General features: G+C 40.1%; 1 pseudogene; it reads left to right on the forward strand.

Annotated features, from left to right (window-relative positions):
- The first annotated feature begins 2,076 nt into the window (after positions 1-2,076).
- Positions 2,077-3,499, forward strand: LOC140524058 (elongation factor 1-alpha 1 pseudogene; annotated as a pseudogene).
- The last annotated feature ends 4,388 nt before the right edge of the window (positions 3,500-7,887 follow it).

Below are 7,887 nucleotides of genomic sequence, written 5' to 3' on the forward strand. Positions count from 1 at the left end.
AGACTAATTGTCAAGAATATTGAAGATGGGGAGGGGATGCTGCTATGTGGCAAAATGAATAATACACCATCCCTAGAGTCAGGAGGACCAGAGTTCAAATCCAGCCTCAGAAACTTGACACTTACTAGGCAGCTCACATAACCCCAACTGCATCAGCTACATGCTTTGGGTGACAAATGGACTGTATGACTTCTGAGGACCCTTCCAATTTTCAGATTCTGTATCTATGACTGTGCCTGATGTTGGAGGAACATTAAATTCTATGCTGTGGAATACCTACAAGGCACATCTACTCATTCAAGCCAGTGCTCAGTGTCCAAGATCCTCAATGCCCCAAATTCCTTTTCTCATTCTTCATCTTCCTTGGCCTCTGCAGAATTTGACATTTGTTGACAACCTCTGCCTTTTTTAAATTCCACTCCTGGATTCCATAACGCTACACTCACCTGAATTTCCTCTTACTTCTTTGATTGGTCCTTCCGTTTCCTTCACTGATTCCTCTTCCCTCTCCTGTGCCCTGAATGTAGCCTCTTCACCTCCCCACTCTTGTCCCAAAGTTCTGTCCTTGTGGCCTTCTCTTCTCCCTCTAGATTTTCACTCGAGTATTTCATCCATTTCCATGATTTTCAAAGATCACCTTTAGGTATATGATTCCTGAATCTAAGTCACCAGACCCATATTTCCATCTCTTTTCTGGATGTCTCCACCTGAATGTCCTGCTGGCACCTCAAGCTCAGTGAGTCCAAATCTGAATTCTCCTTTTCTTTCTTCAAAAGCCTGCTCTTACTACTTGCTGACTCTGTCCCCCAGAGGGCTTTCCTCCTTTGATCCACTTAATCCAATGGCAAACCACTCCCGTATCTTTGCCAAGAAAACATCAAATGGGGTCACAAAGAAGCAGACATGAATGAATAAGAACAACTCCCTTTCACACATACTGCAATGAAACTAGGCTACTCATTGTTGCCCAAATATTCCTAAAACTTTTCCTTCTTTGTACCTTTAAGATTCATGTTCCTTCCACATCCAGAGAAAGAACTATAGAATTGGATTACAGAATGAAGCAGACCATTTTCTCTTGTGTTATGTTTTGTTTTGTTTTATGGTTTCTCCCATTCGTTTTAATTCTTCTATGCAACATGACTAAAGTGAAAATGTATTTAATAAGAATGTATGTTTAGAACCTATATAAGATTGCATGCCATCTTGGGGAGGGAGGGGGGAAGGAGGGAGGAAGGAGAGGGAAGAGGGGAAAAAAATCTAAGATATATGGAAGTGATTGTAGAAAACTGAAAAAAAATAATTTTTTTTAAAAAGGCTAATGTTATTCCCTCTTCCCAGAATATATTCCCTACCCCACCAATTCTACCTTTCTAATTCCACCTTGCTATCTTCAAGACTCACTCCCCCATGAAGCCTTCCCTCATGCTCCCAGAAGGGATTTCTCCTTTCTCTGAGTTGCCATGGCATCATAACATTTTATGGAACCTTCCTACAGGCCATTTTCTCTGGATTAATCATATTTGTCCTTTCTTACAGCACAGTAATATTAATAATATTATGTTACATTCATGTACAACATTTTCCCAATCAATGGACAAAAAGTGATACTATAATCACAGTGACATAAATAATATATTATATTATACAATTACTTATTATGTTATATAATTATAATAAATAAATATATCATGCGATACTATAATCACAAAGTGTGATGCTATAAATATGCTGACACATGAGTCTTTCTTTTTGTTAATGACATTCTTCTAAGATATGCCTACCAGTGCATTCTCTGAATTAAAGGGCATAATTATTTGAGCCACTTTATTTACATAACTTCAAATTGTTTTTCAGAATAGTTATCCTATTTCACAGCTCCTTCAGCAATACAGTAGAGGCACCTGAGTGGTATAGTGGATAGAGTATAGGACATGGTTTCAGAAAGTCCAAATGCTTCCTCAGATACTGACTAGCTATGTGACCTGGACAAGTCACTTAGCCTCAGTTTCCTCAGGTGTAAAATAAGTGTAATAATAGCACCTACTCTTTTTTGCAACAAATTTGCTTCCAGAACACAGGTGTTGTGAAAACCATGGCCAAACTTCCACAAAAATGGGCAAGGAAAAGATTCACATTAACATTGTCATCATTGGACATGTAGACTCTGTCAAGTCCACCACTACTGGCCACCTTATCTACAAATGAGGTGAAATTGATCAGAGAACCATTGAGAAGTTCGAGAAGGAGGCTTCTGATGTGGGAAAGGGTTCTTTCAAATATGCCTCAGTCTTGGATAAACTGAAGGTTGAATGTGAGCGTGGTATCACTGTTGATATCACCCTGTGGAAATTTGAGACCAGTAAGTACTATGTGACCATTATTGATGCTCCAGGACCTGGAGACTACAAGAACATGATTACAGGCACATCTCAGGTAGACTGTGCTGTCCTGACTGTTGCTGCTGGTGTAGGTGAATTTGAAAATGGTATCTCAAAGAATGCACAGACCTGTGAGCATGCCCTTCTCACCTACACACTAGGTGGAAAAACAAGTAATTGATGGTGTAAACAAGATAGATTCCACCGAGTCCCCCTACAACCAGAAGAGAAATGAGAAAATTGTCAAGCAAGTCAGTATCTATATTAAGAAAATTGTCTACAACCCTGATACAGTCACTTTTGTGCCAATTTCAGGTTGGAATGATGACAATATGCTGGACCCAAGCTCTAATATGCCTTGGTTCAAGGGATGAAAAGTCACTCCTAAGGATGACAATGCTAATGGAACTACACTGCTTGAAGCTTTGAATTGCATCCTGCCACCAACTCATCCAACTGACAAGTCTCTTCATCTACCCCTCCAAGACGTCTATAAGATTGGCAGCATTGGTACTGTACCTGTTGGATGAGTGGAAACTGGTGTTCTAAAACCAGGCATGATGGTCACCTTTGTCCCAGTCAATATTACAACTGAGATAAAGTCTGTCGAAATGCACCATGAATCTTGGAGTGAGGCTCTGCCAGGGGATAATGTTGGTTTCAACGTCAATGACGTATCTGTCAAAGATGTCCACCATGGCAATGTGGCTAGTAATAGCAAGAATGATCAACCTATGGAAGCAGCTGGTTTCACCCCACAGGTTATTATTTTGAACCATTCAGACCAAATCAGTGCTTGGCTATGTACCTATTCTGGATTGTCATACTGCTTACATTGCTTGCAAGTTTGCTGAACTAAAGAAGATTGATCGTCGTTCTGGTAAGAAGCCGGAAGATTGCCCTAAATTCCTGAAATCTGGTGATGCCGCATAGTTGACATGGTTCCAGGCAAGTCTATGTGGGTGGAGAGTTTCTCTGATTATCCTCCTCTGGGTTCTTTGGCTGTTCGTGATATGAGGCAGACTGTTGCAGTTGGTATCATCAAGGCAGTTGACAAGAAGGCTGCTGGAGCTGGCAAGGTCACGAAATCTGCCTAGAAGGTCCAGAAGGCTAAATGAATATTCTCAACAATAGCTGCCACCCAGTCTTAAACAGTGGTGGAAGAATGGTCTCAGAACTGCTTGTCTCAATTAGCCACTTAAGTTTAATAGTAAAAGAATGGTTAATGATTACAATGCATTGTAAAAGCTTGGAAGAATGAATGTTTTTGTGGACATTGATTTTGTGGCAGTTTTAAGCTATTAGTTTTTTAAATAAGCAATTTTTAAATGGAAACAACTTGACCAAAAATCTGTCTCAGAATTTTGAGACCATTGAAGCAGTTTAATACAAAAAAAATAATAATAATAGCACCTACCTCACAGGGTTGATTTGAGGATAAAATGAGTAACATCTGTATAGTGTTTTGGAAACTTTAAAGTGCTATATAAAAAGCTTGCTCTTATTATTTAATCTATGAATCTGTCTCATAACACCTTACTAAATGATAAACTCTATGAAGTCAAGGATTAAATCTTGTCTTTCTTGGCCACTTTTATAATTGTAACCTGTTATGCGCCTTGCACATAATAGGTCCTCAGTAAATATTGGCTGAAGTCCAGAATCTCCAAGTTGGAAAGGACCTCAGACATCCCATTTGGGTGAGAGTCCAATCTGTGCTTGCCTGAGAACTCCCCCTACAATACTTCAAAAAAGTGTTTATCCTTCATAGTTAGTTGAGCCACTCCTTCCTCTTTCAGATGGCTTTAATTATTTAATTGCTTGTTTGTCTAATTAATAATTGTTTGATTACTTAATTGCTTATTTGTTTAATTAATACTTAACTGTTTAATTGTTTGGTGGGGTTTTTTCACATATCCAACTAAAAATCATGTCTCTGTTGTTTCCTCCCCTTGCTCTTATTCTGCCCCTTGGGGTCAAGTAGAACAAATATTTCTCTTATCTTCACGGCAGCCCTTTGATTTCTCCTAATGTCTTCTCTTTTGCAAGCTAAATTGGCCTATGTCCCTCAGTTGATGCTTGTATATCATGTCATTCTGTCCTCTCATCATTTAGGATGCTCTCTAGTATTTCAATGTGTTGCCTAAAATGTGGTGCCCAGCACTAACCACAATAATCCAGGCATGGTCTAGGAAGAATTTCTGTTGCTGTTGAGTCATTCCAGTTGTGACTTACTCTTCATGACCCCATTTGGGGTTTTCTTAGCAAACACACTACCATGATTTGCCACTTCCTTCTCTAGTTCATTTTACAGATGAGGAAACTGAGGCAAACAGGCTAAGTGACTTGCCCAGGATCATACAACCAGTAAGTCTCTGAAATCAGATTTGGACTCGTGAAGATGAGTCGTCCTGACTCTAGGCCTGGAACTCTACCTACTATGTCACCTAGCTGCCTCCCAGGGCAGGATACAGTGGAATTATCTCCTCCCTCACTCCCTCATTTCTATAATACTATTAGTAGGGCCTAAGATAATGAATAATTCTATATTAGTTTAATGAATGAATTCCTGTGTAAGCCCTCCAAACTGGGGTTGGCCATACTTGCATTTTTCTATGCACACTAACCCAAAGTGAGCTTAAGGTACAAATTGATGAGATCAGCCCCAAGAGTCTACCTATTAGGCCCACCCTAGATAAGACCTAGCTCTCTCTAGTAGAGCCTTGGAACTCCACCTAGCTACTTGCCCTGAAATTCCTCTGTCCCTTCCCATGTGGAAAAGTCACCCAAACAAAGTTGCAGGTCACATTCCACAGCCAGCACCAATCAACCAAAACTTTGTCTCACACCCCCATAGCAATACTGCACCCTCACTGGACAAAATAAATGACAGGGTGAGGAATCAGACCCAAAAATTTAAAGACACATCCAGCCCAATCTTGCTGCTTATAACAGTCTGTCCAAACACAGTAGTAGCCACCCTCCCCTGGCATGCTGGGAATTCATTCAAAGACAAGAATGACATGGAAAATTTTGACAGTTGTTTCTGGCTTACGCATCTCTTTGTTCTCAGTTTGATTCACTGGTGGATTAAGATCAACAATGGAATAAATTAATGACACCCTACTCTTCCATTCTTGATGACTTCCTCTTGGTCTTTCTGAGGGTTCCAGACCTAAGGTACATAGGGGAAGACGGGGGGCAGTGGAATATGACTATGTCTATGCATTATCCAAGGCAACCCTAGAGTCCACCTGTCTGATTAGTTCATCATTTCATAACGTACAGAGAATCCAGGGCTCCCTAGCAGGGCAGGATGAGATCCTACAATGACAAGGCCATCTCCCACAAAGCAGGAAATGAAGCATCCGAGGTGTCAGGCCACCAAGCTTGGGAATCGTCCTAGGGCTCATGCTGCTGTTGCTCACATCTCTTTCTTCACTTTCTCCTCCTCCTGCAAAAGTATATGTTACTTAATCCTCTAGGGCAAACCCCCAAGCACCTCATGGTGTTCAGTCTCACACATACACACAGAAGACTTTGAACCCCCAAGTACTCTGAACTAAGGAAGCAAAAAAGAAAACTTTTTCCCATCAATCAAATTAATTAAAGAGTCCTAATTAAATCAGTATAGAGTCATACACTGAGAGCTGAAAGGGACCTTAGGGGTCAATTAATCAAGGCCCCTCATTTTTTGCAGAAAGGGAAACTGAGGCCATCAAGGGTTAAGTGATTTGCCTAAGTTCACACACATTGGAAGTAGCAGAAAAAGTTTCAAACTCGGACAAATAAGGGGTGAAGCCAAGATGGTAGAGAAAAGGCAGTAACTTGCCTGAACTATCCCCAAAACCCCTCCAAACACCTTTAAATAATGTCATAAAACAATTCCTACAGCAGCAGAACTCACAAAAGGATAGACTGAAATGATTTTCCAACCAAAGACAACTTAGAAGGTCATCAGAAAAGATCTATTGCACCAGTGTGAGAGAGGAGCAGAGTCCAGAACAGGCTGAGCCAGTGCAGATTAGGGCCTAGCAAACCAAGAGTAAGCCTTGGGGTAACTGAATCAGTGGCAGCTGTGGTAGTTTATGAACTTCTTGGCCCAAAGATATCAAAGACAACTTAGAATGTCAACAGGAAAGTCCTGATATCACCTGGATGCGAGTAGAGCACAGTCCAGCACAGGCCACACCAGCACAGCCACAGCAAACCGGCAACAGGTCTTCAGCTCAAGTGAATCAGCAGCAGCAGCAGCACCTGCTTCCAGAGCACTCAACCCACAGATGGTAAGAGGGTCCAACAACTAGTCATAGAGATTACAAGGGTCTTTTTTGCCAGCACTGAGGCAGGACTCTGTTGCTTGGCCTATACTAGGATCCAGGTTGCAGTCCTAGGTGGCAATTCCAGTGCAAGGAGGAGCACTAGCACACAAAACTTGTGGTTGCAGTGGAGCAGGGACCCTCACTCATCACAGTTCCAGGGCAGTAAAGGGTGCTAATGGTCACTCATGGATCAGAGAACAGGCCAGGAGAGTAATAAATGCACTTCTCCTTAGATCATATCAGCTTGGAAGAACTAAAAACTTAGAGGCCCCTAGAAGTTTCTCTGAAAACAGCTGTGCAAAACTCCTAAAGCTCAGAACAGTGCATCCTCCACCTTAGAAACAGAGCCTTATTTTCACAAAGTTAACAGAGTTACAAGTCAAGAAATAAACTGGGGAAATTAGCAAATAACAGAAAAAAAAATTCTGACCATAGAAAGTTATTATGGCGACAAAGAAGATCAAAACACACACTCAAAAGAAGAAAACAAAATCAAAGCTCCTACATTTACAGCCTCCAAGAAAATTATGATTTGGTCTCAGGCCTTGGAAGGGCTCAAGAAAGATTTTGAAAATCAAGTAAGAGAGGTAAAGGAAAAATTGGGAAGAGAAATGAGAGTGATATAAGAAAATCATGAAAAAAGAGTCCAGTTTGATATAGAAGACAGAAAAACTACTGAAGAAAATAACACCTAAAAAAACAGACTAAGTCAAATGGTAAAAGAGGTACAAAAAGTCAATAAGAAGAATGTCTTAAAAAAACAGAATTGGTCAAATGGAAAAAGAGGCACAAAAATTCACTGAAGAAAGAAACCTTTATAAAAAAGTAGAATTGGCCAAATGAAAAAGGAAGTACAAAAGTTCACTGAAAAAAATAATTTCTTAAAAATTATAGTGGAGCAAGTGGAAGCTAATGACTTTATGAGAAATCAAGAAACAAAACCAAAAGAATAAAAAAATAGAAGACAATGCAAATTGTCTCATTAGAAAAAAACAACTGACCTGTAAAAAAATCCAGGAGAAATTTAAAATTATTGCCCTACCTGAAAGTCAAAATAAAAAAAAGAGCCTAGACATCATCTTTCAAGAAATTTTCAAGGAAAACTGCTCTGATATTCTAAAATCAAAAGGTGAAATAGAAATTGAAAAAAATCCACCCATCACCTCCTGAAAAAGATCCTAAAA

This window comes from Notamacropus eugenii, chromosome 2 (genome assembly GCF_028372415.1).
Source record: "Notamacropus eugenii isolate mMacEug1 chromosome 2, mMacEug1.pri_v2, whole genome shotgun sequence".
Lineage (NCBI taxonomy): Eukaryota > Metazoa > Chordata > Mammalia > Diprotodontia > Macropodidae > Notamacropus > Notamacropus eugenii.